The sequence below is a fragment of the Mustela putorius genome, unplaced genomic scaffold (assembly GCF_011764305.1).
Source record: "Mustela putorius furo isolate JIRA1106 unplaced genomic scaffold, ASM1176430v1.1 tig00003853_pilon_pilon_pilon, whole genome shotgun sequence".
Classification (NCBI taxonomy): domain Eukaryota; kingdom Metazoa; phylum Chordata; class Mammalia; order Carnivora; family Mustelidae; genus Mustela; species Mustela putorius.
In genome coordinates this window covers 39,565,456-39,579,926 of record NW_025422005.1, presented here as the reverse complement: position 1 = coordinate 39,579,926, position 14,471 = coordinate 39,565,456, and the positions used below count along the sequence as shown (strand labels likewise).

Sequence of the window (14,471 nt, the reverse complement as noted above, 5' to 3'; positions counted from 1 at the left end):
TCAGGTGCTGCCCACCCTCGGAGTTTCTAAAGTGCTTTGCCACCTGTTCTGTCACATCTGACTCCCACAACAACCCCGTGGGAGGGATAATCGTCATTTTATAGATATGGAAACTGAAGATTAGAGAAAATAGTGATATGCCCTCCATTAGAGAGCTGGATCTCAGTCTAGATCAGTGGTTGGCAAACTTTTTTTTTTAACGTACCGGGTGAGACAGTAAGTAGTTTAGGATTGGCGGGTCCTCTGGTCTCTGTCATGACAACTTTGCCATTACATCATGAAAGCAGCCATAGACAATATGTGTTGCAATAAAACACATTCAGAAAAATAGGCAGTGGGCTCAATTTGGCCTTTGAGCCAGAGTTTGCTGACCCCTGGTTTAGATCTTTTGAGTCCAAATCCAGTACCCTTTGCCATACTCACAGCTACCCCATTTGAACTAAAAATCACTGACAATGATACCAAAGCCCTGAAATACTTCTGAGGCTTTTTTGAATCATCTAAGAAAAACTCAACTATCTTCAATAATCTGCTCTAATAAACATTTTCATTGTATTCAAATTCTAGGAATCACCATCATAGCTGATTATAACCCATCATTTTCCCGGTCATTCTGGATAGATGTTGTTTTCCCTTTGCCTTTGCAGACCTGGAGGTTATGACAGGAGGACCCCAAATGTGACATCCTCATGGTTGATGGCAGCAACAGAGAAGCCATCCCTTTGCAGGGCTGGCTGGAAGGGACCTCAGCATTTCTGCACTGCCAACCTGCACACTTTGCTCTTTCTTTCTTCAAAAATCGTCATTCTCCAGAAAGCTAACTGCTACTCTCCTCATCTGCGAAGCCCCAAAGGGGGCAGCCAGATGGGTAGCTGCTGTTGATAAAAACTTCTGAGTTGAGTAAGGAATTTTTGTGAATGTTAGAACCCCTAGCTCAGGCTGAAATTCTGTTCTCAAAGCACATGATAAAATCCCCAGTCACCTTAACATCACCTGCATAGCGGTAATCCGCATGCTAGGTTAACACCAGCCAACTCTAAATCCCAGGACTCCCTCCCTGCCAGTCCTGAGATGACTTTCCCTGTTGTTGGATGCCTCAAAATCTACCTGAACACACCCAAAGGGTCAGAGAGGCCCGCAGCTATTACTACACACACTGATATGTGGTGTGTGTGTGTGTGTGTGTGTAAACTATACTTGCCCTATAACGTTGGTTAAGTCATTTAAACTCTATCAGCCTCTTCTTTCATCTGAAAACCCTGGGTAATCCCTTATCCTCACAATCTTAGCATCGCTGTGAGGGCTAACAATGTTAACACACAGACCAACAGCAGCAACCATCTATTCAGGGTTCACCTTGTGCCAGGCACCATGCTAAGTGGCCTAATAATGCTTCCTAATTTAATCCTGTGTGAAATGGGTGCCATGGGGCCCAACGTGCAGATAAGGAAAATGGGCTCAGACATGTGAAGTAACCAGCAAGTAGGGTCCGTGGCTAGGATTTGAATAAGTCCAGTTCTGTGTGACTTAGCTCTTGCTTTTTTCCCCACAGGGAAAAAAGGCACGTGAAAAGGCACGGCAGTGTCCAGGATCAGGTAAGCACTCAGGGGGATGAATACACTCTACGCTGGAGTCTCTTCCCGTTCTTAGCACTGACTGGGGATATTCTGAGATGCTGGAGCATTCACAGCTCTGTTCCCACCCATCCCACCTCTGCGGTGTTTACACAGTGCTGGGCAACCGGAGTCCTGGCTTTTCTTCTGCAAGTTCAGAGTTAGGGGAGACAACAAGTCAGAGTATTTTTCTTTCGGTAGTTCACACAAATGCCTCAAACTAAGTATGGTTTAAAGTCCTGGTACTCTAAGTGTGGTCCCTCTACCAGCATCGTTGGCAACATCTGGGGACTTGATACAGAACTGTAATGATGTAAGAAATGTAGTTTCAGCTTTTTGCTCTGTGGCCTTGGCTAACTCACTTAAATTAACCTCCCTACACCTTGGTTTCTGAGAAAGCTACACATCCTAATCCATAGTAACAAGGAAGGGAAACTCTGATAGGAAAGTTCTTAGAATTCCTTTGTATACACTATTTCTTTCCTTCCTCCAAATCAGCATTCCTACTTTGTCCCTTTCTGCTGCAGTCATCTCATTTGTAAAATGAACTTAATATTACTTTTTCATGGAGTTACTGGGAAGATTAAAAGTGATAATGCATGCAAAGTGCCTGGCATATAAAAGATGCTCAATAGATGTTGGTTCCTTATCTTTTTGCTCCCACACTCCCATTAAATACTGCCTTCTACTATTGTCTATGAGAATGCTATCCCCTCAGTGAAGCCCCAAACTTCTTAAAGGTAGAGAATGTTTCTGATGCTTTACTTTTATATTGGACCACATGATACGCAGCAGGCACACAAATTCCATATATAACAGGCACCTAAAACATGCTGGGTACTATGAGTGGGCCCCCAAATGACCAAGAAATTGTTCCTGACTTCAGGGGACTTGATATGTAGAATGCAAAGATGGATATAAGAATTAATTTTAGTTCAGCAAAAATAATACATGTATCAGAGATACTTCTTTTAAAATTATATACAGGGGCTCCTGGGTGGTTCAGTCAGTTAAGTGACTGCCTTTGGCTCAGGTCATGATCCCAGGGTCCTGGGACTGAGCCCCACATCAGGCTCCTTGCTCAGCAGGGAGTCTGCTTCTCCCTCTCCCTCTGCCTCTTCCCCCTGCTCATGCTCTCTCTCTTTCTCTCTCATGCTCTCTCTCTCTCTCTCAAATAAATATGTAAAATATTTTTAAAAATTTAAAAATAACTATATACAGGAACAGAGAGGAAATGCAGACTGATTCTGACTGAGCAGAATACAGAAGGCTTTTTGCGGGGAGGTTGGGGGGGGGTATTTGAGTTCAGCTTTGAAAAAAAAAAACCCAGGAGATTTTGATAGGATTTTCCCATCAAGGGATGAGCTTCCAATCTGAGGGCTGAATCCAAGCACTGCATATTACCCTACAGGTATTTATTGAGCACCTATTATGTGCCAGACATAGTTCCATTTACTGAGATTACAGCAGAGAACAAAAATACTTGTTTTCTGCCATCACTGAATGTATATTCTGATTGGGGGTGATGGAGAAAGACAAGAAACATAAATAAAATATAAAGTTTGTCAGATGATGGTGAGTTCTTGGGAGGAAATAAAGCACAGAAGGGGGAAGACAGTATAGGGGATGGGATTGCAACTTTTTAATAGGTGACATGAGAGCAGAGACCTGAGGGAGAGGAATCAGCTAGTCCCCCCATCTGAGGGAAGGGCATCACAGGCAGAGGAAATCTGTGCAAAGGCCCTGAGGCAGGAGCGTGCATGGCATGATGGAGCAATGAAACAAGTGAATGTGAAGGTAACATACCACTCCACTTGTTAAAGGCCTAAAAAGAGGAAAAGAGTAGCCCTGATTCTTTCAGACTGGTTCTATGATGCTGTCGAATAATACATGTATGAAAACACTCAACCCCCACTCCATAGCTTTGCAGATCAGGTAAATACTCTTACTAAAACATCTTTTTGAAACCATCTCTTTATGTGACTCTGTTCCTTACTAGATTGGAGGCTACTTGAGGTCAAGACGATATTTTATTCATCTCTGTGCCCCCAGGACCTATCAAAGGGTCCATGACATTCTTGGATACCCAGTAAATGTCTGTTGGCTGAATGGATGAATATTATCTCTCCATTCACATTTACAACCTCTTAACCAATTCAAACTCTCATATACCAAACAGAAAGCAACCAGAAAGAGCAACAAACCCTTTACCCGGGTCTTATCCATGTCCAGAGGAACCAAGCCCATGAGACACATCTGAATGACCTTCAGTCTTTAGTTTGAAGGAGAGAAGACTCTAGAGATGCTCAGAGCCAATTCTAATATTGGAAGGGCTGTCATGGGACGGCAGGGGTAAATTTGCCATGTGGTGCCCCATGGGAGAGAACAAACATCAGAAAAGAAAGTTAGGGAGTAGATTTCTGCCTTGATAAAAGGAAGAACTTTTTAAAAAATTTAATTTATTTTTTCAGTGTTCCAAGATTTATTGTTTATGCACCATAGCCAGTGCTCCATGCATGTATTGGTGGTATTAAGGAAGAACTTTCTAATGCTGATTTATAAGGTGTGGTTGCCTTGGGAGCTGGTAAGGGCCCCATGACTAGAGGTATGCAAAGAGAGAGCAGATCAATGTTCTATCAGGGGATGTGGCAGCAGTCAGCAAGATGGACTGATCCCTTCCAATGGTAAGATTGAAAGATTCTAAGTTATATCTTACTTATTTATTTGAGGAACAAGAACCAAGTTTCTCATTTAATCATTTCTTGAAGTATTCCTTAGTGATATCCTTGGCCTGAAACTCTTCACCATAGTTCTTAACCACCAAACAACTGCAACCAAACACTTTTCAGGGTTTTCCCATCAGTTTCCCAGAGGTCTACCCATTCCCCTACTTTCTTGTTGCCATCAACCTTCATTAGGTGGATTTAGTGTTCAGGACAAGGGGCTACACCAACTTGACAGACATAGGCTCATCACAGTTGGATGCAAGGCCACCAAGATGGGCTTGGAGTTTGTCTAAAGCTTTGGCAGCTTTGTGAATTCCATCTGCTAGGCCATCATGGATGAAGGCAGTCTTCAACAGCTCTTGGAAAGCAGTATTACCACAACACTTCCAGCAGCAATGCCTTCCTTGGCCATGGCAGTGGGTTATGCGTGGGGCCAAATCTTGAGGTCTCTGCCTCTGTGCTACTTGGTGTCAGCCGGAAAAGAGCTAAATTATATTTATTTTAGACCCAACACTCCCAACTGGTTTCAGTTTATCCTGATTTCTAACTGAGGAAATAAAAAGAATAGAGAATAATTATTAGGCACCTAGTATAGGCTAAACACTTTACATACATCATTATTTAAATCTTCAAAAACTGTGAAGCAGGTATCTTTATCCTTACTTTATAGAAGGGGAAACTGAGCCCCACAAAATAGAAATAACATACCCAAAGTTATTTGGCCACAGAATAGCAGCCAGACCCATTTGATTCCAGAGCCTGTGTACTTTTTTGCTGTGCCCTGGCTTCTTGAATATGTGCTCATCTGTATGCTAATCACACCAGCTGGACATGCATGGCACAGTGTGCCTGAGACTTTGAGAGCATCTGAGTTTTCTAGTATTATCTCCAAGTCCTCATTCTTTCCACTTAATTCCAATATATACCTTCAAAGTATCCCATTCCCACTTCTAACCTGGTTGTGCCTAGATCTGGTACATCACAGAATGACAGTCTTAGAAAGGACTTTAGTATCAATCATCTTCACGTCTGTACGATAGATTCTAAAACTGAAGACCAAGGAAGAAGCAAGGTGTTCGTGGTCTAGTAGGAAAGTCAGACCTATGAATCAATAATGACAGTAGGGTATGGTTCAGTGTTATGTCAGTTAGAAGGAGAGAGGGCTTTTTGAGATGAATTCAAAAAGATTGATAAGAGATAGCCTCACAATAGACAGAGAGGGGCATTATAGCAGGAGAGGGCAGCATGAACATCTGTTCCTCAAGGAGAGAGACCTGCCCCTTGGTTTACAGCCATTACTTGCAGGAGGCTGCTGATTGTTGATACCAACCTGAATTGTCAATACTGCTTCCAAGTTGAATCTGTGCTCAGATGTATATATGACATCCCCCCCTAGACCTCTGGCACAGATTCAGGAATCATTTAGGCATCTGAAATTTTGAGTGTGTCTGCTTTCTGCCAATGACAAACACTATTGAAAACGACAGGACCCAGAAGTCCTTATTTTGAATTCCCAAAGTATTTAAAATTACACTGAACCAGTACTAGGTTATCTCTAGAGGTTACATTCTGGCTTCCTAAGTAGATGTAATTTACCCAGAAGCTGAGAGCTCATCATGGGGCATCAAAATGGCAATGAACAAAGCACTTGTCCCATAGTGGGCATTCAATATAAGCTTGCTGAACTGAATGCATTTCTTAGTGGACCCTAAATCCCTTAAGGGCAAGAACGTGAATCTTACTAATCTTGGTATGACCAATGTGCGGCACATAGTAGGCTTTCAATAAATCTCTGTAGAATGGATGAATAAGTCAACAAATTCAAAAAGTGAATAAATGGGAACAAAAATAGTTATTTTGGGGGGCAAATGAATGGCTCAGTTAATTAAGTGTCTGACTCTGGATTTTGGCTCAGGTCATGATCTCAGGGTCATGGTTTGAGCCCTGCATCGACTCTGCTCTGGGTATGGAACCTGCTTGAGATTCTCTCTCCCTCTCCCTCCGTCCCTCCCCACTCTCTCTCTTAAAAAAAGAAATTTTTTTTCAATTTATTTTTTGAGTGTTTACCATGTGCCAATCAATGTACTGCTTTATTGAGGTATAATTGACAAATAAGATTGTAGGATATTTAAAGTATACATTGTGATGATTTGATATATGTATACATTTATTTACTTACTCATACTTTTGATGAGAACATTCAAGTTCTAGCTGAGTCCTTCATGTCTAACATCTCATCTACCCCCAAAACAATCCTACAAGTTGGCATTATGACTGCCATTTACAATAAAAAAGACCAATGTCCAGAGGCCTCAGATCCCAAGACACAAGTTCTTCTGGCTCCAAAGTCCATAGAGACTTTTAATAGAGTTTCCCGATTTCAGAGACAACACAAACCAAACTGTTTAAGTAGAGGTGAAACAAAGCCTCTATTACTGGGGTAGGCACATGCAAATGCACAAGTATATACAGAACCAAACTGTTAAAGTAAAGGTGAAACAAAGCCTCTGTTACCAGGGTAAGGCACATGGAAACGCACAAAGTATATACAATGATTCCCAGCAGTTCCCAAAACAAGAAGGACCGGTTACAAAATTACATTATTCCAAAAAGAAAGCCAACCAACAAATTCTCAAAGGATTTTTTTTTTAACCTCTTTTGGTTTGTCCTATAAAATAAGTTGCTCCAAGTGACAGATCTTCAAATATATATTTCAATAATAAACCTCAATAAATAACAAAATGAAACTAATCTGAACCTATTTTTCTTCTGTCTGTTCAGGAAAGAAAGGCAATTCATAAGATAAAAAGCCAGTATCAAGTACTTCATTTAAAAAAAAAAGCTGAAAGGAAAAAATAGGGAATGTGCCAGGGATAATAGAAACCTCAGTGACAACCACCTCACACTCAGCATCTATCACACAAAGAGAAGTGTTCAGACTGATGACCCTGGGGCAGTGAAAAGTTCTTAATCGAAGCAGCATTCAATTACATTATGTGCAGAATATTCTTACAGGCAGGAAAGAATAGTCAAACATTTAAACATATTTTTAATGAGGGTTGAAACAAAAAGAGGAGGATTTTGGCAAACTCCCAGCTAGCCAGAGAAATGAACCAGAATTCTTAATTTTTCGTTGGCTTGCTCTCACATAAAACAAAAGGTCTGGATGTCAGACAGACAAGACTTGCCACCCAGAAGGGATGTGCACCCACAGGTGATTCCAGAAATGCAGCCAATGTTAGACAACGGTCTAGCAACAAAGGAAGAAGAGGTAGAAAAAGTTATCAGGTTAGTACTAATTACATACTCTATAATTAGCCTTTGGGCAAAATGAGACTGTCTGTGGGTGAAACGTCTGTGGGTGAAAGGAAGTGCTGTTTAACACTAAAGACAACAGCTTCCAAAACTCCCATCAGACACTATTTGTATAAAGCATGTGTGGAGGCTCCTGATATCATGTTGGGATTTAGATTACATGAGATAAAGTATGTGAGAGGGCCTGGCACAGGTAGATGCTTCATAAATATTAACTGAATATAAATTTATTAAAACTGCCTCTATCCAAAGTAAAAGAAAATTCATGGCTCTCGATGAAGGAGATAAATAACTTGTCTGTGCAGAGAGAAGCCAGTATGTCAAATGTGAGCTGGAGAGGACTTTGAGGATCTTTATTGGTATGTCATTTCTGAAATGGGCTTGGGGCTCTCTGGCCTTGGACTTACCATTAAGAGCTTGTGAAATGCAGAGATGAGTACCCCATCCCTATTATCAAGGAGTTCACTGATAGTAAAGTGCCAGACAGGAAGCTCATGACCGTGTTCAGTTCCAACAAATGTTAAAAGAGAAATTCCCCAGATCCATGAATAAGAAAAGAAACAAGAAAGAAAAGCGCATTTTCCCTTTTCCTTACTATTCAGTTTTCAGATAAATAATAAGACCAAAATCAAGAAATAAAAACCAAAAACAAAGGACTCGTGCAGAAATGGGCCTGTAAAGTAAGAATTAAGGAGCGAAGTCATCTTCTTTGATTTTTTTTTCTTTTTAAAGCTAAAGGCTCATCAGGGAATGGCTATACTGTGGCAGTGTGACCAGCCTCCTTACCCTGAGTCGAGTACCCGAGAGAGGTGAAAATGAAGGCATGCCCGGGAATGTGTGTGAGAATTACAAAAGGTAAACACCTTCTATGGCTCAGCTCTTTTGGGCAATAGAAAATGAAATTTCACCCTGACAGTCAGAAAACCAAATGAACTCAAGATTTAAATCGTGCCCAGAACATGCTCAGTATTCAGTGACTTTCGCAAAAAATGCCTAATGCGTGATGGGGCTGCGTTGGTGCTGAAGAGATGGATCCATCTGGCACCACCTTCGGTTTCTCTTGGGAGCTAGTAAGACTTTTCTAGGACACCAAGGGCTCCATTTGCCCACCCATGTACAGAAGAGGACCCCAGCTCTTTCTTAACAAAAGAAATGAGGTCATCATGTAGAACTGTCCCAAATTGCCCCCTTCCCTCCTACCTGCAAACTTATCCCTAATGGAACTCCATCCCTCCCTCCTGGCTTAGAACAGAAGTCCATAAAATGCTGGAGAGTAAATGTTCCAAGGGAAAGGTTATATGTTATACCATTCCTTTTAAGATTTATAATGCACATTAGCACAGACTCAAAGAAGTAGTGATAAAAAGAAACCCCGTTTTAACTTGGTTCACTTCCATTCCCCCAATCTCATTTGGTCACGAAACCTCTTCAAAAAAAAAAAAAATCTTATGGGGGTGCCTGGGTGGCTCAGTCATTAAGTATCTGCCTTTAGCTCAGGTCATGATCTCAGGGTCCTGGGATTGAGCCCTGCATCGGGCTCCCTGCTCAGAGGGGAGCCTGCTTCTCCCTCTTCCACTCCCCCCACTTGTGTTCCCTCTCTTGTCATGTCTTTCTCTGTAAAAAAATCATCTATTAAACATCTTTGGGAAAGAGTTTCAGAAGAGATTCCCAAATAACCATTACTCTTTGAAACAGGAATGAATACTGCCTCAGGATATAATTACCCTGAGTTGGGGGTTCTGGGCCCATGGTCTGAGCTATAGTTCCTGAGATACCAGAGGGGCTCACAGAAAAAAAGGAAACCAAGCCACAGAGCACTTCTAAAGTCTCTTTTCGCTGTAACAGCTTATGATTTCGTTTCTTAGAAGACATCACACAGACTCGTCTCTGGGATAATCTAGACACAGGACAGAGACACATAGCGGGGAGGTGATCAGACATTTGAAGACATAGTTTCATGTTGGTACAAGTCATACAGGTCTGATCTCCAGCTCATGATGTATCAGTGGTCAGCACGAAGTCACTCGAGGAGTTTCATGCAGAGAACCAAAGACCCAAGGATAAAACAAAACATAATTGCATGTGGCTCATGGACACCCAAGCAGGAGCACACATGTATGGATGTACACATACAGGAGCACACCTGCATGTTATCTATGCTTAACTAACTAGGCACATGACCCTGGGAGCCGATATAGTACTGCAGATGAGGAGACAGACCAACAAATATGGGTTCAATCTTGCTCTGACACTTGGAAGTTGTGTGACCTTGGACAAGTTACATAACTTTTCTGAGCCTGTTCCCTCACCTGTAAAATAGGGTTAATTTTTATTACACCTTACAGCACGGCTGTATGAATTAAATCACCACACACCAGGTGTTGTTCTAAGTATTTTGTATGTACTGATAATCAAAATAATCCTATCAATCTCCCTATTTTACAAATGAGAAAACTGAAGCACAGAGAGGGTAAGAATTTGCCTATTACACAGCTAGTAAGTAGTAAGGCCGGGATGCTAACACAAGCGGTGTCGCTCTTCATTACTGGGCTATCCTGCCTAGCACAGTTCCAGATTACAGTAGGTGCATGACATTCCCTGGGAAGACACACACACACACACGCACAAATACACAAGTACACAAATACCCTACACCTCCTCTTCCTCTCTGGGATTTAAAATGGGCTGTTTTTGTTATTAGTTTATTTCACGGGCAGTTCAAGTGGGCAGCATGCAGACACCAGCTTCCTAAACACAAGGATCCTATGTGGCTGTTCAAGGAACAGAAGAACAAATTCAGTCCTGAGAAATGTTAGTTCATTCTGAGTGATGACTCACAACCACTATTTTCACAAACAGCCTGCTAATTAAACTTTCTTATGAACCCTGCTAACCAATTTTTCCAATGCACGGAGGAAAAATCATTCATTATAGACCGGAATCCAAAATCTAATATTAACAGCACAAGTAGGATCTGTGGCATTGTAATTTGATCAGCTTGAGCATTAATAACAGTTAGACACTGATGTCTGAGAGAGTTAATCAGCTTTTGTTGAGATGCATGTAGATAACAGAACAAAACATCTGGAAAGCAGACTAGAGAGCAAAACTAGCTTATCCCAAGGGGCTTAGTATTTGCTTTACCCTCCTAAATCCCCTGCTTACAACATCCTATCTTCTAGGTGACCATAGTAATATCCTGAATTGGTATAGCATTTTAAAGGCTTACCAACACATTAGCAGCTCATCTCGTGTCGACACACAGTAAGGTGGAAAGTGCCAGTGTTATTATCTCCATTTTATGCGCAACAATCTTAGGCACGGAACGATTCGATCCACCGAAAGTCATATAGCTAGAATGAGAACTTGGTGTAATCTTCCATTTTATCATGTTGCCACTCAGAAAGGTGGCTTGATTTTAAAAAGAATCTTAGAAATCATCCTGGCATTTTCAAAATATTGAACTGAAGGCTTTCATATACAATCTTCCAGAACCAGAAAACTGTTGTTCATTATTACTGCAGCTATTTTGGAGGTTTGCTGGAATACATCCTACACAGCCACAAGCAAGATTCAGGATGAAACAGCAAGAACTCGAGGAGCCCTCTCTGTGAAGGTCTCCTGATACCACTGGCAGCAGCATGTGGTCAGATAGACATGGGTACACAGGCAGTGTGGTCAGTCACTTCAAACAACATGAGCTTTGGTTTCCTCATCTCAAGAACAGGGCTGCTCTTACCTCTTGGGATTGTGGTCAGGATTAAATGAGCTAACAAACATAAAGCAACTGGCATCCAGCGGTGCTTAATAAAGGTGAGGTCCCATTCCACTCTGCTGCCTTCTCATATGGTATCTCCTACTTCCTCCTTGGAATTACATAACTGAGAACTGAACCAGGAATATATCTACTTTTCCTTCCTTCTCTCCTTCTCCATCTGTTGGCCCTGGGGTAGGCACTTGGTGAGAAGACGGAGGGCTTGTGAGACACAAGTGTCCTCTCCCATTTATAGACTGCTTCAGTTTATAAGTACCCCCACCTGTGTCAGATGGTTTGAATGCCAAGTACCATGCAAAGAAGGTAAGGAAAGGATCTGTCTTCTTACTGTGTGGTGAGAAAATGGAGGTCCACAGGGACAGAGTGACTAACTCAAAACCAGGCACATACCTATTCAGCGTGTGCATGAGCGACCTGTGGGATGGTGTAGGACTTCCACTGATGTCTGTCTGCTGGTTAGTTCACTGTACTATGTCTGTTATTTCTGACAAGGAAGCATTTGTGGTGTGTGTGTGTGTTTTGGGGAGTGTGGCACACTGGGGTAGTGTTTGCTTTCTTTTGTACTTAGAGTGTGGTCTGTCTCATTGGGAAGGTTCCACTGAGAGCAAGTGGCACTGGGAAGAGAAAAGGGCTGAGGACCACTTCCAGTTTGCAAGATCAGGACCCGGGAAGTGAAAGGAATGTTTGATTCTCCTGTTTGCTATCCAGCTCAGAGTCCAGGGCAATGGGGAACCTGCCAGAAATGACTGTACCAACCCTTACCAGGGAGATGGAAGCAGAGCCCTGAAGTGCCGATGTGTCTAGACTCAGGGTTTGACCCAACGGGGAAGACTGAAGAAAACCAGAAGCTGGTTATACCTCAGTTCAGGGCAGCAAGAACGGAAGCCCAATTCAGAACACCCCCTTTGGCGCATAATTTATGAAAACAGTGAAAACAGGTACTCCACTCAGACCACTTCTCTCTGTCACTGCCTGCCCTGGTCAGAAAAAAAGAAAATGTCAATCAATCCAACATGGGTTCAAGCAAGAAAGATGAGGAAGGGAAAACTATGTATGTGATTTCAGACTTCATATCCCACCCTGTATTATATACAGCTGGCAAGTGTCTCCACAGAGGTTTCTGTGGGCTAACTGTGAGTGTGGGGGAAAGAGGGCGCGGCTGGGATCTGGGCAGGGGAGGCGAGGGCTGGGATCCTGCTTACACTTAACAATGGGATCAAGGATGTCACCATCTATATTTCCTTGATCTCAGGAAAACTTGGGCTAGGTGGTATGTTACTTCTCGGACAAGTACCCTAGCCATGTTTAATTTAATTTTCCTTCTGGTTCTCCATTCATTCTACACATATTTCGCTCTACCTTGCTTTAAAAAAAAAAAAAATCCATGGCTATTTTAATTCTAGCTCTTCTCCATATTATCTTATAAAGCCAATTCAAATTCTTTTACAATCAAATGGCATGTAAGTAAATAAAAAGGCAAAAAGAGGGGGCAGGACAGGCACCAAGCAAAGAAAAGAAAAAAGGAAAAAAGAAAGAGAGAGGAAAATAAGAAGCCAAGTGCTCTTGACTCAAGTCTTCCTTGGGCTGCATTGGCCTTGTAAGTAGAGACATTATCCATATTGGCTATTTCAAAAGGGTCAGAGAAGTACTAAAAGTAAAAGCCTTTGAAAACAAACACAAATGGCAAATATCGGGGATTATTAAGTGTACATTTTATGCCATACCACCAATAAAATGACTTAATCTGATTCAAGATGTTTGTGATAAGAAATTCCATTAGCAGCCACAGGAATTAGAGTAATTACCCTAAGTAGCTGTATCCACTTAATGGTAATGGGACCTCACAGATCACCAGACATACAACCACAAAACAAGGGCCAAGCAGAAATCCAAACTCAGAGGTCAGCTAGAAACTGAAGGAGGTGAAAACAGTCACTGAGAGAACATGTACCTGACCTCAGCAAGATAAACGGTGGTTCTCAAATCATAGACACCATGGGGAGTCTGCAAATTGTCCACTTCCTTCTGTGTTAGGTCAGCTTATTTATTAGTAAAGTAGAAAAACACAGACTTTGGAGTCTGACAAACTTGGGTTCAAATCTCAGCTCCACCACTTATTAGCTGTGACCTTGGATAACTTACTTAACATACTTAAACCCTATGTGAGCTTCAGTTATTTCATCAGCACAAAAGGGGCACTTACACTTACCCACAGAATAGTCCTGGCTGTTCTATTCACTACCCCTTGAAGAGGTCTCTGAAACTTGGCTCAGCTCTTCCTCTTCATGGACTGGTCTCCCACAACCTACTCTCTACCAGGATCAAGGCTCACTCCTACTTGACACTTGTTCCGAGATCCCCAGCCCACTGTCATTTTTTTTCTTCTTTGAACACTCATAGCTGATGTCTTCATATTCATTCACCAGAGGCAGAGTGATAAGATAAAAGACCATAGACTTTCAGTCAGACAGATCTAACCCCACTCTCCAGCTAACAGATTCTAAGTCTTGGCTTCCTTATCTATAAAATGGGGGTAATACCACTGATCATCTATAACTAACATAAAGCTTCAAAAGACATAGAATAATATGCCTAACCCTGTAGCTGACACATAGCAGGCATTCCATCAAAACTTCAACTTCACTGTATTGTTATGAATCTTCCTGTGCTAATAAATTAATAGCCAAGTTCAGGGAGGGTGAGTTTGGGCCTTGGTGAAAAACAAAACAAAACAAAACAAAACAAAACAAAACCCTCCATAAAACAGCAAAGGTGGATGTGCAGTGATGAGTGATGTGCATCCCAGCCCCTTCCAGAGCTGTAGGCTGCCGCAGGGCCCCATAATTTGTCCTGACTTCCCCCATCACTGCCCTTCTAGCAGCAACATTTGGGCACAAACTAGGCCTTATCCTCTCTGGCTTCCTCACAGGCCCTGATACAGAATTTAAGAGAAGAGAGGGAAAGGGAATAACATTTATTTGGTCTGAGAGCACAGACACTAAATAAATACTGTTGGCTGATTGAAAATGTTTTACAAATGTA

At 41.9% G+C, this 14,471-nt stretch overlaps 1 protein-coding gene and 1 pseudogene across 6 annotated transcripts in view; both read right to left on the bottom strand.

Annotated features, from left to right (window-relative positions):
• The window catches only part of ELAVL4 (ELAV like RNA binding protein 4), a 143,513-nt gene that overhangs the window by 29,813 nt on the left and 99,229 nt on the right, over positions 1–14,471 (bottom strand). The window lies entirely within an intron of this gene.
• Positions 4,369–4,751, bottom strand: LOC106003917 (annotated as a pseudogene).